We start from the raw sequence: 16,698 nt of genomic DNA on the forward strand, positions 1-16,698 counted from the left end.
CTGTGGCCCGCAGAGCCTAAAATATTTACTATCCCGCCTTTTACAGAAAAGTTTATAACTCCTGTCTATGGGCTTCAAAGAAGCTGGCAAAGGGCCCTTCTTCATGTTGCTACTGCAAGTCCTTTTTTTGTGCCAGGCCTCAGTTGAGTGCCCCACATCTCGTAATGTCATCGTTACAGTAATCCAGATGAGGTTGGGGTGTTCATCCTCCTTCTATCGATGATGAAATAGTAATAGCAACAGTGTTAATCACTAATCTTCATTGAACAATTTCTAGTTTTTATGATGCCACGCTAATCATTTCACACGGTTTATCTCAATATAATCTTTACAGCTGCCCATGGAAATAGGTACATTCTCTGTTTAAGGAAGCATAGAGGTGAAATCTCTTGCCAAAGGCCACATACATAGTAGGTAGAATTCGAACCCAGGAAGTCTGACTCCAAAATCTGCTTCTTAACCATTGCATCTCCAATTCATGTGGTAGTTATTACCACCAATAATGTACCAGGCTCCCTCCTGGGGTGGAGGACACAAAGAGTTATTAGCAGGACCATGTGGTCAGGAGGGCCCTGTGGGCTGGGCAAGTAGGGCAGTAATACCCACTATGTTTCCACTTTGGACAGCTTTCAGGGCTTTCAGGACAGGGTCTGCAACCATGCCTCCACATCCTGCACCCTGGTTTTGCCACTGCTGAGCCAGGTGGCCTTGGGCCCCAGTTTGACCCCCCGGCACAGTATGGGTCACAGTAGGACCCACCTCTTAGGTGTTTGTAAGGACTGAGTAGGTGGATACATGTGAGCTTACCAGAACACTGCCTGGGATATAGGAGGTACTTACTACATGTAAGCAGTGGTGAGTGTGAGAGTGGGGGTCAGGGTGAGGGGGACAATGACAGGAATCAGCACAGGAGGCCTGGGTGCCCAAGGTAGTCTTAGAAGGCTGCCTAGAAGCAGTGGAGCTTCAGCTAAGACTGAGCAGCCAGGCAGAGGAAGGTAGGGGAGCCTAAAGACACTAAGAACAGAAAGAATAGGCCACTTACAAGCTTCATGTAGCAGGTTACCAGTCACCTAAAGGCTAACCTTGGCCAATGGCCCATTGGTTAGCATGTTACCAGAATGTCTACATATCATGAGCCATTCGAATAGAGAGAGCTGCAGCTGAACTGATGGGGCAAAGACTTGGCATGGAATTTTGTGGTTGTCATCTCCCTCAGGCCTTTGAGGTGGGCACTTTGGAGCCAGGGCAGGAAGCGCTGGGCCAAGGGGGCAATAGGAATGGTGGGGGAGCTGAGGTCCGGAGCCGGCCGAGCAGGGGTGATTTGGACACTGCTCCAGCCCATCCCCCACCTTTGCCTGTACTGTTCCTCTTGTCCTTCTTTGCTTTTTGACATGTAACTATCACCTCGATGGGAAGTTCCCTCTGACTCTCCACGCTGGTAGGGTGCTGCTTTTCTACCCCACCCTGTAGCACCTTATTTCCTTGACATTTTGCCATTCAAACATTTCCCATTTACATGTTCAAAGTAATTTTCATTAACGTTAGTTAAACTAAACTTTTCAGATAATATTTAGTATTCTTATCCCAGTCTACTTTCTGGGAAAGTACTTATAAATTCATAACCTACTTTTGGGGAAGAGCTTCTTTAGCCCCACTTAAAAGGTGTGTGTATATATGTTTAGCAGTAGTTCACATTAGATAAATCTCTCCAGATATCCAGGAAAACATTTGGCAGTCTCAAGCTTTGCCTGTACCTTTGGAGAGTTCTTTTCACATGGAAACTGAAACTGAGTCCATCTGGTCATCCAACTTTTGGGGACCTCCTGCTGATGGCTTCATAAGGGCCAGACACAGCAGATGCGAAGGTGGCTTCCTCTGCCTCCACTAAGCGCATGCATTTTGCTGGCTCTGGCTCGGACCATTTGCGCAATGTAAGATGGTGACTTGGGGATTTTGGTGCCTGGCCTGAGGTGTCAGGGCCTTCGACCTTTGTTGCTTGAAGTGCTGGCAAGAGTGCATCTTCCAGATGCAGTTTGCTTCTGCTCCCGCTATCCCCCACAATTTTATAATTTTACTCAAAATCATAAGAAGAATTACTCTTTCGCAAATGCTGGGTGCTGTGCTTAGTCTTTACTTACATCATTCTTAATTCTTGCCACAGCCCTGCAGCTGTTATCATCTCCATTTTATGTACAAGGAAGCTGAGACTTGAGGATAAAGAGCCCAAAGTTGACCAGCTGGAAAGTGGTAGAGCTGGCCAGCATGTTTAACTCCAAAGCAGAGTGCTCCCTACCATGCCAGAGCAATTTCTTGGCCTGAGGCTACCTTCTGAAGCTAGCCCCAAGGCAAGTACCACAGAGAGTGCACCTTCCCTCAAAAACCCCTCAAGCAGCTGCCCTCTTTGTCACCATCCCATGCCTCAGAAGGCTCTACTGGTGTTGGGACTGCCTGATGTTCCCATGCTGAAGTAGAAGATGAGGGCTGGATAGCATATATGTATCTCTGGATATGAGCCTCCCTCAGTGTGACAGGTGCTCACACCAGCTGAGGCTTGCTGCTGAAATAAGGTACTAAAGGGACAGTGGGCTCCTCACTCCACTTTGATGTGCTCCAGGCTGGCAGTAAGTGCAAGGGGGTCATGTGGCAGTCACTGCCTGCCTGGGCCTCTTTTCCCAGGCCTATGAGTGCTCACATTCTTTCAACTGAATGTATCCCTCCCTCTTTTCTCTCCCTTTGCTCTGAGACTAGGGGATGGGGTGAATGTCACCACGTGCCAGGGACTGAATGCCTAGGGCCAGCAAGTCAGTTCCCTATAGTGTCAGTTTTTGCAGAGCAGTTAATACTAAACTTTATTTTTATATTAAAGCAAACATGGATCTATTATGGTGTAGAAAAAGTGTGCCATGAGTCTTAAAACCTAAAACTTTGGACTTCAAAGAAATTCTGTACTTCTAGCAGGCAGTTTCAAGCACCATCCTGCATTTATTCTTCTCTCCTGTTAGGAAAGGCAGAAGCACATCGTGTTGTCTCTCAGGACTTCTGGGCACTTCTGTGCACTGTGCTCTCAGCATGAGGTACCGAGGAGTGCACAGTGCCCTGGATGGCTCCATGTCTAGTGCAAAACACAAGTTTCCTTGGGTCAGCGGCTCCTTCCTCTGTTGTGAAGCTTTCCTTGAGAGACCTCAGAGGGAAGAAGGATCCAGAGAGAGAAGTTGCTCTTTTCTTTGCTGATACTCAACTTCTGACACTTCCATCCTGCCTGCTTTTGTGAACTCCCTGCCGCAGCCCTGCTTGCCTGTCAGGTACTTGGCCATAGGCCCAACTCCTTGAATGTCCTGGCACATAGTAGGCCCTCTGGTTTTCAGCGCAATTAATTCCAGGTGATGTATTTGAGTTTAAAATTAACACATTTGATGCTTGCTTTCAAAGTTTTTTAAAATTCTAATATTGAAGGCTAAAAATAAACTTGGAAAATATAAAATAATATACAGAAAAATAGAAAGAAGGAGGAAAAAAATCTTGGGCAAAGGGTACCCTTCCTTTTACTGTTTCAAGACTTCCAAATGTGAGGCTGCCTCTCCTTCCTGGACAGACCTTACTTTGCTTATTCTTTTTAAATTAGAAGGCAGCTTCCTGACAAAAAGAGACAAAGTCCATTCAAAGGCAGCTTTACTTATTACAGGCAGGCTGAGCTTCTAGACCTTCATTGGTGGCCCTGTTTTCTCCTGGAGCCGGGGTTCTTTAAGTCATCCCCTTGGTCCTGGGTCCCACAGCTGCTGCTGCTGGCCCAGACCCTCTGATCTCTGCAAAGCTTTCATTCCTGGGGAAGAGAGGCAACGTCCCTTTCCTTTTTCTGAGGGCAGGATTTGCAAGCCTTACTGACAAAACCCAAGCCATCTTTGTGACCACTTCCTCACTTTGCTCCAAATTTGGGGCCAGTCTGCTATGCCAGTCATTGCCAGTACTGGGTTTGTGTCATTTTACTCTTTAGCAGCCGAGTGACCTTGGGCAGGTTGCTGACTCTGTTTCTTCATCTATCAAATGGAGAGTATTGTAAGGATCGGAGAGAACATCGTGGAAGCAGGATGCCCACCCAACAAGCTGTCTGGGTAAGAGCATTTAGCTGGGAAAGGACTCTGACAGTCTTTCTGCAGGTTCGACACATCACTGCAGCCTGGCGGGATGGTCTGTCTTTCTCTTTTAATTTAAGTTTTTAAAAAACTTTCCTCCATAAATCAAAGCAACACATGATTACTTTAGAAATTTCTGTAAAGTGTAAAGAAACTAGGAGGAAAAAAACCTCACCAAGTAGCCCATCACCCAGACCCAGAGGCAGCTGCTCTCTATAGTTAAGATGATATTTTAAATATTTGAATGACCTATCTTTGCCTTTTGGAGACTTTCCTAGAGGTGGTATTCTTGGACATAAAATTCAGAAGTGATTAGCTCTTTTAGAAAGGCCAGACCAGCATGATCTTAAGCAACCAATGGGAGTGGGGGGTGGTCATGGGGGCCTTATTTTGGTCCTCTGGTAACTGCATAAGGAATAGGCCCTTGCCATTGGGCACCTAGTTGGAGTTGGGGGTCAGGGGGTTCTGCTCAAATTTGGGACAGAACATTTCGGTGTCTTCACAACTTCTGGCTCTTGGTCCTGGTCTGGGACTGTACCTCCCGCTAGCTGGCTGCTGGACTAGGTGCTATGTACAGCTGGGCCTGTTCTGAGCATTGCACCTCACATTTTGCTACTTTCCCTTTTATTTCATAGTGCTCAGAGACTTTCACTGTTCCTTTTTCCTTGCCCTCTTTGTAGGTGGCATGGCTGTTTCTGGAGCTTTCAGGAGGAATGAGAGTCTCCCATCCTGTGCCAGCTGTCTTAGCCAGAGTTAACTCAGTTTCCCATGTGAAGAATGTGGGATGGACCAAACTTTAGTAAGGGGGCCTCTGGCTCTTCATCCTGTGGCTGTGGCTTCAGGGTATTTCTGGGGAAGAGGCTCAAGTCTATGGTTAGGACACTGAGCTGGCAGACTAGGAAACATGTCTCTTTCTGTCAGCTGCCCTGCCCCACGCTCCATCTTCCATTTCTCTTGTCCCAGAGTCTGGCTTAGAGTGGCTGTCAATTTTTATTGAGTGAATTGATTTGACTTAATTTTATTAAATCTGATTTATTAGAATGTCTTTTTATTTTTAAAGAATTAATTTTAATTACACAATGAATTCATGAACGCCTTCTTGGAACAAAAGTGAAACTTTTCAGTTAAGGGAAAAAGGCCTGTTGCATTGCACCCTATCCTCGCCACCCATGTAGAGGAGACCCCTGTTAATTCTTTTGAGTGTATCATTCTAAACTCTCTTTATGCTTTACATATATGTATATCTTCATCTAAATACATAATGCCATTTTGTAAATGTGTTATGTATATGGTTTTTGCATTTTTCTACTTTTGCCCAATATTGGTCTTAGAGATCTCACCTCCTCCCGACATGCAGAGCTACTATACCACCCAGCCACCACATGTATTCATTAGTGTGGACGTTTCATATTTCACATCACCCTTTCCCACTGATGGACTCTCAGATTCTTGTCTAATCTCTGTGGTTCTTACCCGTACTGGTTATTGACCATCTTATCTCGTACACAGGTGTACGTGTTTCTTCCTGGTAGGTATCAAGAAATGAGAATCCCAGCCTCATTGCTGAGTCCCTTCTCTGTTGGCAGGCCCTGCCCCAGCATCAGCTTCTTCTTGTTCTGAGCCCCTCCCCCTACATCTCTGCCCACAACACGCTCATCACTCTTTGCACTCTGCACTTTGTCTTCTCTCTCCTGACCTCGTTGGCTTGACCTCATCCTTTGAAACACAATTTAGATGTTGCCTCCTCTTTGCTCGACCCCTGAACCCCTCACATGGCACTCAACCTGCTACATTCTCTCAGTAGCACTTTACATATCTGCCCCTGCCAATGAGCAAGTGGAGGGTGAGGGCTGCGACTTCCCACATCCCCAGTGTTGAGTGTGGGGCCTACCTCACAGCAGGTGCTACTCAAATATGTGTTGAGTTAAACCCAGGTGAGGGAATGTGGGCAATGACAATGGAGATGGACCTGGAAGAACGTCCACTGTGAAAGGTGATCAGGCAGGCACTCGGCATGGCTAAACAAGCAGGCGCAAAGGCGTGGGGTGAGCTGGGGGCCCAGGCGAAAGCTCTGAAGAGCCCTCAATGGATGCAGAAGGAGGCCAGGCTAGAGAGGATGTCCATTGGGTCCCAGTGGGGAGTGAGTGACCTGGCCCCTATACTAGGCAAGTGGCCTAGGAAAAATGTGGGGAAGGGGTGGCTTTTGCAGGAGTCTAAGTGAGAAATGAGGCCCAGTGAACAGGAAGAGGGGTGTGAGTCAAGTGACTCCCCATAGTCCCCTGTTCCCAGGTGGGCACACTGAGCCCTTCACTCTAGCTCTGAGCTTTGGACAAGTTTTGTGACATTTCCAAGTCAGGATTTGCCAGCTTATGGGCTAGGATAAAGGATGAAGAAAGAGGAAGCCAAAGGCTGTGACCACAGTGGGGGTTGGGGCCACCATGTTCAATGAGGGCCTGGTACTCACCAAGTACTCTGCTAGATACTAAGCTCATGCTTCCTTCTTAAATCTTCACAGAATCCTTGTGGCCTAGGACACATCAGCCCCATTTTATTGGTAAAGAAACAGACTTGGAAATGTTACAAAACTTGCCCAAAATAGAGTGAAGGGCCCAGTGTGCCCACCTGGGAGCAGAGGAGTGTGGGGGAGGGGTGTGCTCATGCAGGAGGTAATGTGGCTTTTATAAGTCCAGCTGAAAGAAAAGGGAGCCTCACGGCTGTGAGTACCTTTTTGTCTGCCTGTACCTGTTCCTTTGAGACCCAGGTTTACCGGAGTTCCTTGTGGAGGCTCAGGGCTCTCAGATGTGGTGTGGTTGTGTTGTGCTCACTGCTCCATAGTGATAGTTGTTCTGGGCTCAGCCCTGAAGATAAAGCCGGCTCCTTTGGCTTACTTCCCAAGGATTCCTTACTGTACCCCTCCTCTCCCAAAGCCAAGGGATGTCATTAAAAACAAGGCCCCAGTTGTCTGGAAAAAAGAAGACTCACGCATTGGTGTAATTCAATTTAAAGTTTTATGGGATGACAAATGTGTGGAGGGTGGCTGGGAGGAGGAGCATAAAGCTTTCTGGCAGGCCCCTTGTCACTTTTATGGCTCTCCATTGTTGCAGCGAATGGGAGGTTAATAATCATCTTTTGTTTGTGAGGTCACCATGGAGGGGCAGCGGCCTTTGGCAGGCTATATGATAGGGAACCAAATCCATTCCCTCCCTCCTTGATTGCCCACCATGGGGCAGGCACTGTGCAGGGACCAGCAGTGAGCAAAATAAAACCAGCTTGCCTACAGCGGCTATTCATCCACCTCGTGTGGGAGCCCCACAGAAAATAATGAAACACACAGGCACCTATTGGAAATTATGGTAAGGCGCTGTGAGTGCTGTAAGGAATGTTGTAGGGTGCTCCAAGACTCAGAGCAGATGACCTGAGCTGGCCTGGGGCTAAGAGGCTTGGAGGGGGGAGGAGAGGGGTGGGAAGGCCTGCAAATGGGGAAGATGTACGTGGGCCCTAGGCAACACTGATCACAGCTGGGGCCAGGGGCCTGGCTTGGTTGCTTGGGATTGGGAGGGGGAACTGAAGCAGACAGATACACAGACAGGCAAAGCCCCGTTCCATCTCTGAGCCTAGAATTGGGTCTTTGGTTGTCTGTGGGTGCCTGGGCTTCTGAAGATCCTCTTTTCCTGTTCGTAGGGGCATTTCTCATTGTTAAGGAGGGATCTCTTAAGAGGAACCTCACCCTGGCTTCCTCTTCTCTCTCCCCAGGGGACAATTGGTCTTTTGTTGAGGCCCCGATGGAATTTTAGCCTAGAACAGAGTCCACCTCTGGTCAGCCTGCACAATTCCCTGGAGACCGGGTCAGGTGGGAGAAAAAGTGTCTTAAGTGCTGCCAGGACCACATTTCCTGGCACTGGTGCCCAGAGGGCTGCAAGCCTAGGAGGAGGGCCAGGGCAACAGGGAGAGGCCTGTGCAGATCCCCACCTCATTGCTTCCCTGCCTCCACAGCGCATCACCCCTTCCTCGAAGTGCTGAGTTGGGCCTGGCAGGGTCACAGTAGGTGAGGAGCTTTTAATACTTGGTCTTTGCAGTCAACTCCACAGAGCCTATTTAATCCAGGAAGCACACATTAAGACAGCAGTGGGACACCACGCTTAATTTATCAGCCTGGCAACAGCTGAAAGCCTGCAAAACCAAGGGCTAGTAAGGGTTGAGAGGAGGCCCTTTCTTGCACTGCTGGTAGGGGTGTAAATGTAAGCCAGCCACTTCATAGAGCAATCAGTAAGACCTAGTGAAACCAAAAATATGTCTCTCATACCACAGTTTTCCATCCAGGTACTTACACTAGAAAAACTCTGTGCATTTGTGCAAGTTGATGCATACGGGAATGGTCACTGCAACATTTATAGTATTGACAAATAGCAACCCGGTAGCTCTCAATAAGGGTGTGGATAAATAAAAGGTGGCGATGTGATAGAAGGAAATACTACACAGCAGTATAAAGAAATAACCTCGATAGATGTAGTGTATGGAGGAGGCAAGAGAACTAAAAATTAAATCAAGCTACATTCAGAGACTGCAATATGCTGATCAGCCCTGCAGCCAGACTCAGAGGAAACCAGCAGAACAAAGGAAGATTTCTGCTGGGATTGCTAACAAATCATTTCCCACACCTTGAAGGGAAAAGAGAGTCTTTAAATCACGCTCTACACAAAATAGAATCATTCATTCCCTATGGCTAAAATCATGGGGGAACCTATGGATCAAAGGCTGGGAATTGCCAGCAGGCCTTTCACGCTACTACTTCTTGGTATGCCCATACCAAAGGAAAATGGGTAAATGATGTCTCTCAACTATAATTCACAGAAACTAAGGATGCTATATAAACTGTGTTCACCTGCACTCAAGACTTTTACTTGTCTTGGCTTTTTGTCTTTGCTTTCTCTTGTCTTTGCATTTTCCCTTCTCTAATAAACTTTTCTTTTGACTTTGGTGGGCATTTGAATTCTTTCTTGCATTCAGCAAAGAATACTTTTCTCTCTCAGTGCAGGGCTTGAGCTCCCCACTCCCAGGAATTTGTCCTGTCCTGTATCAGGTAGGTAGGTAGGTAGGTAGGTAGGTAGGTAAGTAGGCAGGTAGGTAGGTAGATAGATAGATAGATAGATAGATAGATAGATAGATAAGTATATCTAGATCTATATAACTATATAGATCTATAAATCTACATATCTCAATATGAATAGATATCTAAAACAATACAGAAGGAAGGAGACAAATAAAGTTAAACAATGATATAGTACCATTTGTATAAACTAACAAATATATATGCTATTCAGGGACACATACATGGGTGTGAATGTATAAAATAGGAGGACACATAAAGAATTCATGAAGGTAATTGCTACAGGGGAGTCGAGGGAGGGAAATGTGACTAGGGGACTTCATTTGGACAGAAATACGAGTAAGACAATCTTGGTGTCAATTCCAGGTGGTGGGAACACAGGTAGTTATTATATCATTTGAATCTCTGTACTTTTCTGAATTGTTTTTATTCCTTTAAAAAAAAGTGAATAAGAATCGAATCCCCAAAGCTCACATGGCATTCAGCTCTTGAAGCCTTAGAGGCAGCGCCAGGGGAGTTGGGGTCCAAAGCAGCCTGGGAGGCACTGGCAGGCCTCAGGGGCCCACAGTACCCTCTCCTCGTGCAGGGCCCTGAGTTTGGCTTTTTGTGTAAGATACAATTAATTAATGCCTTAGGTAGGAGATGTCTTATCTGTACCGAGCTGGAAGAGGGAGAAATAAAAGCAGCCAAATTGAAACATTATTAAACAAAATTGGTTAGGTCTGATGGAGCCAAACCTAGACTGATCTTTAAAAGCTTATTTCGTTTTTTCCCCTTCCAGTCTGAACCTCTTTGAATTGAAGTAACTGATCTTGCTGTAAGCTTATTAGTGTCAAACCTTGTGTGTTTCTTTTCCTCTTCGATTTACATTTTATTGAATAAGATAGATGAACTTGCAAGGCCCCAACCCTTGCCTTTGGCATAGCCAGGAGCTCCTAGGCTCATAAATGGAATGACAATAGGTAATAGAGTTCCAATCTCATTACAGCCAGTACCCTTATTACAAAAATCTTGGTACATCAAAAAGACTACTAGGCACAGGGTTTTGCTCACTTCTTTTAAGCGTCTGTTGCTTCTCTAGAATGCCAGGAGGATCCCAAGCACTGCTGTTCTGTTACAGTTTGTGTGATGATGTTGGGCCTGTCCATTTCTTACTCTACAGAGGCAATGCTGCCAAAGACCTCCCTGCATGCAAGTGAACTTCACAGCTGTGGTTGTGCATCATTTTGGGCTTCCACAGTGGAATAGACATATTTTTATGGTGTGATAGAGTAAGAGATTTTGGCTCTCATAATGATGGGGAGATCTGGTTGCTAAGGACTCAGTTTCCTTGTCTGTAAACTGAGATCATGGTTAGCTACCTGAAAGAATGTTAGGAGACTTATATAGACCTAGCTTTGTAAGCTTTTTCACAGTGTAGGTATCCAACAGGTGTGGAGTGTGTTTTCCTTACCTCTATGTGGGTCACATTGGTGACATACTGAAGTCCATTGGAACATTAGTTGGGTTCTTGCTGTTCTGTGCAAGGTGTTGTGGAGAGCAGGGGTGAGTACTTGATGATTCCCACCTTGAGTTGCTTCCATTGAAGGTTTTCAGTGTTCTCAGAGGGAGAGACCAGGTCCTCTGGGCACAGTATCCTGCAGAGTCCTCAGAACGCTGGAAGACTAAGTTGTAGATACTCAGAAAATCAGAGAGAGTAACTGTTTCAGGACTGAGAGCAGAGATAGAAGGGGTTCATTTGCTCTCTCATTTGCATCTCTCCTTCAGCAGACGTTTCCTGAGTGTCCTATGCTGGAAGTACTGTGCTGTGCTAGGGGTACTGTGCTACCCAAAGACAGACACCAGACAAGTCAGGTCTGAAACCGTCTGCTAGGCTCTGCCAGCAGGGTTCTCTTGCTGACCTTGGCTGGGCTACGTCTGCCTCCGCCTCAGCAGGCCTGACACTCCGGGCTTTATTCCATGTCTAAGAAGGGCTCCCCTCTCTGTGGCAGATGAGGGATCTCCCCTCCACTCCTCCAGGGCCACGTTCCTGGGTTCATGCCGTCGGGGCATCTCTCTACATTGTCAGTCATCCAGACCCTGCAGCTCCTGGCAGGGCAGAGCCACTCTGTCCCCAAGCTCCAGCCAGCCCATGGTGCAGTTTCTGCTCAGCTGGTCAGGGTACAGGGCTGTGGAATGTCAGGCCTCTTTTTCGTCCCAGGTTTTATTGTCCCAAGTGTCAGCCTATTTGCTTTGTGACCTTGGAGACATCAAAAACCTCTGTTTCTTCATCCATAAAATTGAATGTAAAAATATTGACCTGCGTTATAGGGTTTTTATGAAGAATAACTGACCCAAATGATAATAAAGCTTCTTTGTTAATCAAAAAGGACCAAACTGCTTAGCAAGCATGAACTTAGGTTTTAAAAATTATTTGCTTGCTTGATGTATTCCTTCCTCCCTCCCTCCCTGGATCTGCATTCCTCCCTTCCCCAGAAGTGCTTGGTGCCAGAGAGATAGAAAGGACGGGAAGAAGAGACAACCATGCCCTGCGGGGAGCCACACTTAGGGACTGCCTGGAGATCCCTTCCTGTCCCTCTCAGATGGTGTCCAGCATCAGTGCCCCTCCCGCTCTGCCACCTGACTTTCTCTGCTGCCCTTCTAACTGCATACCGCTAAGGAAACTAAGGACCCTCGTGAGCCTCAGCCCTGCTTCTCCTCTGCTTAGGAAGCTCCTTACCCTGGGGGTTGTCTGGAACCTCTAACTGCCCAGCCAGTCTCAGGGCTGGTCCTCCTCCCATAGCATGGGTGTGTATCTCCATGGACCTTTGTGGATGTACAGATTCCAGACTTGGACTAGAGCTGTCCTAGGGTAGGAACAATGTTGCATCCATCCATGGCTCAACTCATTTATTCTACAAGTACATGTTGAGATCTCTTGTTTGTCAGGCAGTGTGTTGGACACTAGAGAAAAAATTTTTAAAAAAAGCAAAAATAAAAACAAAGCCCTCTTCATCATAGAGGTTACATTCTAGCATGGAGAGACTGTGAGTAAACAAATATATGTCAGATGGTGGTTAGTGCTATGAAGAAAAATAAAATAAGGAAAAGAAGATAGAGAGGATTGGGGCTATGGTGGTCCTGTCTCTTATTGTTGGGGTCAAAGATGGACTCTGATAAAGAGACATGAAGGAAATGAGAAAAAGAGAAATAGGGATATCTGGGGGGAGAGCATTTCAGTTGGAGGCACTGGCAAATGCAAAGGCTCTGAGGTAGAAACATGCTTGGCCACATTTAAGGAGCAAGAAGCAAGAAGGCTCATGCGACTGAAGTGACATGAACAGCGGTGGTGGGCGGAAGGAATCACAGCAAATAAATTCAGAGAAGTAACAGGCCAATCATAGGACCTTGTGGTCGTAGTAAGGACATTAGCTTTTTGGGGGTGAGATGGGAAGCCAGTGGACAGTTGGAGGCCAAACTCCAGTGTCATGTCATCTTATGTGTAAGCTGCACTATGGAGAATGAACTGCAAGGGGAGGGGCAATAAAACCATGTGGGCCAGAGACCAGGGTGGGCAGTGGATGCAGTGGGAAGGGCTCAGGTCTGTTTTGAAGGTAAAGCTCACCAGTTCGGCTGATGACTGATTGGGCAAGGAGAGCAAGGAGAGCTAAGATGGAACTATGTATTTCCCGTGAGTGTCTGGAAACATGGAGCTGCCATTTCTGAGGATAGGACTGAAGGAATTAGGTCTTAGGTGTAAGAGGCTGAAGATGCCACTGGACATCTAGGTGGAAACAGCAGGAGGCAGTCCGGTGTGTGAGTCTTCTCCCAACTCCTAACCTCCACCCCTCCCAGAACCCTGGCATCTGTGCTCATCGGCTGCCCACCGCCTTTCCTTGTGCTGCCTCTCAGACATCTCCTGTTCACAGAATACTCAGCTGCCTCTCCCAAAACTGCTTCCCCATTCCTTCCCACATAGTGTGAGGTGGTTTCTCGGACTGGAAGTCTGGAGTCCTTCTCTATGTGCCAGTTTCTCCTCATCCCACATCCAGTCTGTCACCATGTCCCCTCGTTTTACTCCTGAAAGAACCCTCTGGGTCTCTTCCTTTCTAGTTTCCCTTATCTAATTTCTCTAGCTCCCTCCCTCCCCCCATCTATACTTTATACTGTGCAGTCAAAGTGATCTTTTACAAGTACACATTAGAAGGTATCCTTCTGCTCAGCCCACTACCGCTGATGGCTTTCTGTTGTCCTTCAGACATGCTAAAGTCACACGTGGCTGGCTTGTGTCTCCAAACTAACTTCATTCTCCCCAGCCAGCCTTGCTGCCTTTTAGTTCCTCAAACAGGCCACGTTCTTTCCCACCTCAGGGGCTCAAGCCCCCTCTGCTCTTCCCTCTGCTTAGAGTCCCTGGAGTTACCTTCCCACCCAACTGGTCAGCTTGAGTGCCACCTCCTCAGGAAAGCCCTTCTTGACTACCCTAGAAGAAGTAGATCCCCCAGTTATTCTGTCTCATAGCACCTCCTGGTTTTGTAATTCTGCATTTATTAGTTGATGATTTAATTGTCCCCCTACCTAAGCATAGGACCCAAACTGTCTGTTCTGCTCACTCCTGTATCATCCCAACGCCTGGTACTTGGGAGAAACTTTATGTGTTGAGTGAATACATATACAGTGTCTCAGCACTTGACATAGATATTAGTAGATATTTGATGAGTGAGCTGTTGAAGAGATGGCTAGAAAATAAATACCTGAAAGGAAAGACTGTTTTTTCAATATTTAAGTTGATTTAAAAAAAAAAACTATCTATTTTTCTATATTTTTGGTGTCCTAGATAGAACTTTGTATTCTTGAAATGCATATTGGTAGATTGTGGACTTGCCAGTGACTACATGTGGTGATACTATCTGCATGCACCTAGTAAGAGCCCATAGTAAGTGCCACGCTGCCCTGTCCACATCTGTTTCACAATTTCCTGTCTAGGCCCTTAAAATCTTGATTTGTAGTTATTTGTCTTTCTGTTCTTCATGGTGCCCTCTTAAGGCATTCTTTATTATTTCAGTCCTAAGAAAACGGACCCCGTTGAAAAGAGAACATACTTCGAATAAAGCCTGCTTGGTGGTCAGCTTGATGGTCAGCTTGATGGGTGGGGGTGGGTCTGTCAGGTGGTACTAGGCTCTGGCCGCCCTCTCTCACAGGAAGGCTCATAAACAAAAGAGTCTCCCAGGCCCCAGCAGGCCTAGAATCTCAGCTCAGTGGACTGCCAAGTGTGCTTTGCCATGAGGGGCATTTCTTTTCCAGATGTGCTAGGTTTGTAAATAGCCTCCTATGCTTGGCACTGAGGATGCAACAGTGGGTAGACCATAGCCCTGCCTTCAGGATTTAGAAGGGGAAATAAGACAAATTTGATAAGCAAAAATTCAGAAATCCAACACTGTCAAATATTGGAGAAGATGTGCACCCGGTGCATGTTCTGGCCCTGCAGGTTCAAAGTACATTAGCACTTTATTTATTTAGTAGAGGTGGGCACTCATTCACCCTGCCTGCCACCCAGCAGTTTGGTGCATGGCCTACGTCCTCCAAAATCCCTCCTTGCACTGTACACCAGGCAGAGTGCTTGTGTTAGAAGGAATTCACCACAGCGTTTTCCGGTACACAACTGGAAACAGCCCAAGTGAGCATCTATAGGAGACTGGGTTGTGGTCTGTGCCCGCTGTGTGTTCTATGGCATCAGCGGTTTAGGAGCGGCACGTGCTGGCAACACGTGCGCCAAGTCAAAATTCAACAGCTCACAAAAGAGAGCAAATTATCGATTAGACATGTGTCCTACATATGCAGGTAGCCTCTGCACCAAATCCAAGGCAGTCGTTACCTGCAGGCAGGGCAGGCGGGAGAGCCGGGTGGGAGCATATAGAAGAGGGACTTCATGGGCCCAGGGCAAGGAAATATAGAACCGTGGTGTGTGTGCTGAATCATTCAAGCTTGGTTAAAGAATTGGGAGAGCGTGGGGCAGGAAGAGCTGTAAGGCGGGCCTGGTGGTGGGAGGCTCTAGTGAAGGCAGAGGAGCCCCGGAAGCAGAAGGGGTGCTTGGAACTGTGGCAGCCCGCATCCACACTGAGCAGCATCACTCGGTGGGAAGGACTGGTTTCCCATAGAAATTCAGTGGAACAAAGCATCTTCCCATTCACAACAGCTACATCCAAAAGGTTTGAAAGTCACAATGTAGAAGTTAGGAGCCCATATATATGTTGGTGCCAAAGAATTGCATCATCAGACCTGTGTTTTAGAAAGCTACCCAGGAGGAGAGAAGGTAGACTTGGGGCCAGAGGACAGCCGACAGGGCTGCTGTGAGCCTCAGGGGAAGAGTTATGATTCAGGTCCTACCTCGCTGGGCAGACACTTAGTGTAAGATAATATTCTCCAGTTACTCTGAGATGCATTCCTGAAAATCTTAGTTTCCCATTGCCCATACAGACCGTTTCAGAGATGTTTTATGTTTCTCTTTGATTGATCTTGCCTGTGGCTTTTGACACTGTGCTTCTCACTTTCTCTATGCCCTGACCTCTTGGTTAGGTAGTTAATGATCTTTAAACAAACACTTGAATATTATGGCTCTCCAGGACGAGACCTGGGCCTGGTGTCAGCATAGCATTTTCCTTTATCCAGAGAGAAAATGAGTGTTCTATACACCCCACTTTGTAGATGGGGATATTTGTGACCTAAAGGTCAAAACTGTCTTTAGTTTAACAATTTTTTATGGCAGGTTTTCTGAAATATATTATACATTTCTCTGCTTTCCTAAGTAGAAATCCATGAACACGATTTCATCTCACCTGAGATAGTGGATCTTAGTAGGAATACTCATTTATATCATGAATGTTTATTAGAGCCTGTTCCTCGTCTGTTCCTGATTTACAGACTGTGGGTACAAAAATTGCCTGGTGTAGAGTTGGTGTGGTGATTTAAGAAGCTGAGATAGAATCAGGTTACTCCTTTGCCTAAACTCCTAGGCGACTCCTAAACCCTCCTGCCTTCCCTCCCCTCCCTGCCTTCTCTGCTGCAGCCCTCTCTCCTCTTTGTTTATTTCTCAAACTCACCAAACCTTTTCCAGTCTCTGGACTTTCACACTTACTGGTTCCCCTGTTCAGAATGTTTTCTGGACCCTCAAACAGCTTGTTCCTATGATCAGATCTTAGTTCAGACATCACCTCTACAGAGGTCTTTCCTGACAATTGGTCAAAAAAAGCTAGACCCTCCCCTGACCCCTGGCCTTCTCTATAGCATGTTATATATAATACACATATTATGTAATTATGTTGTATATTGTATTCTATTGTAGTTACATATCTTAATTATGTAATTATATATATTTAAACACAGAAAATTATGTTTTATTTGGATTAGTATACATTTAACTAATATTAATGTATTTGTGATTTTATTTTTTCTGGGGACTAAGCTCTTTGGAAAGAGACCTGGCTC

At 46.4% G+C, this 16,698-nt stretch overlaps 1 protein-coding gene across 8 annotated transcripts in view; it reads left to right on the forward strand.

Annotated features, from left to right (window-relative positions):
* The window catches only part of EEFSEC (eukaryotic elongation factor, selenocysteine-tRNA specific), a 233,985-nt gene that overhangs the window by 155,239 nt on the left and 62,048 nt on the right, over positions 1-16,698 (forward strand). The gene's annotated exons all lie outside the window — the stretch shown is intronic.

This window comes from Rousettus aegyptiacus, unplaced genomic scaffold, assembly GCF_014176215.1.
Source record: "Rousettus aegyptiacus isolate mRouAeg1 unplaced genomic scaffold, mRouAeg1.p scaffold_m13_p_12, whole genome shotgun sequence".
Taxonomy (NCBI): domain Eukaryota; kingdom Metazoa; phylum Chordata; class Mammalia; order Chiroptera; family Pteropodidae; genus Rousettus; species Rousettus aegyptiacus.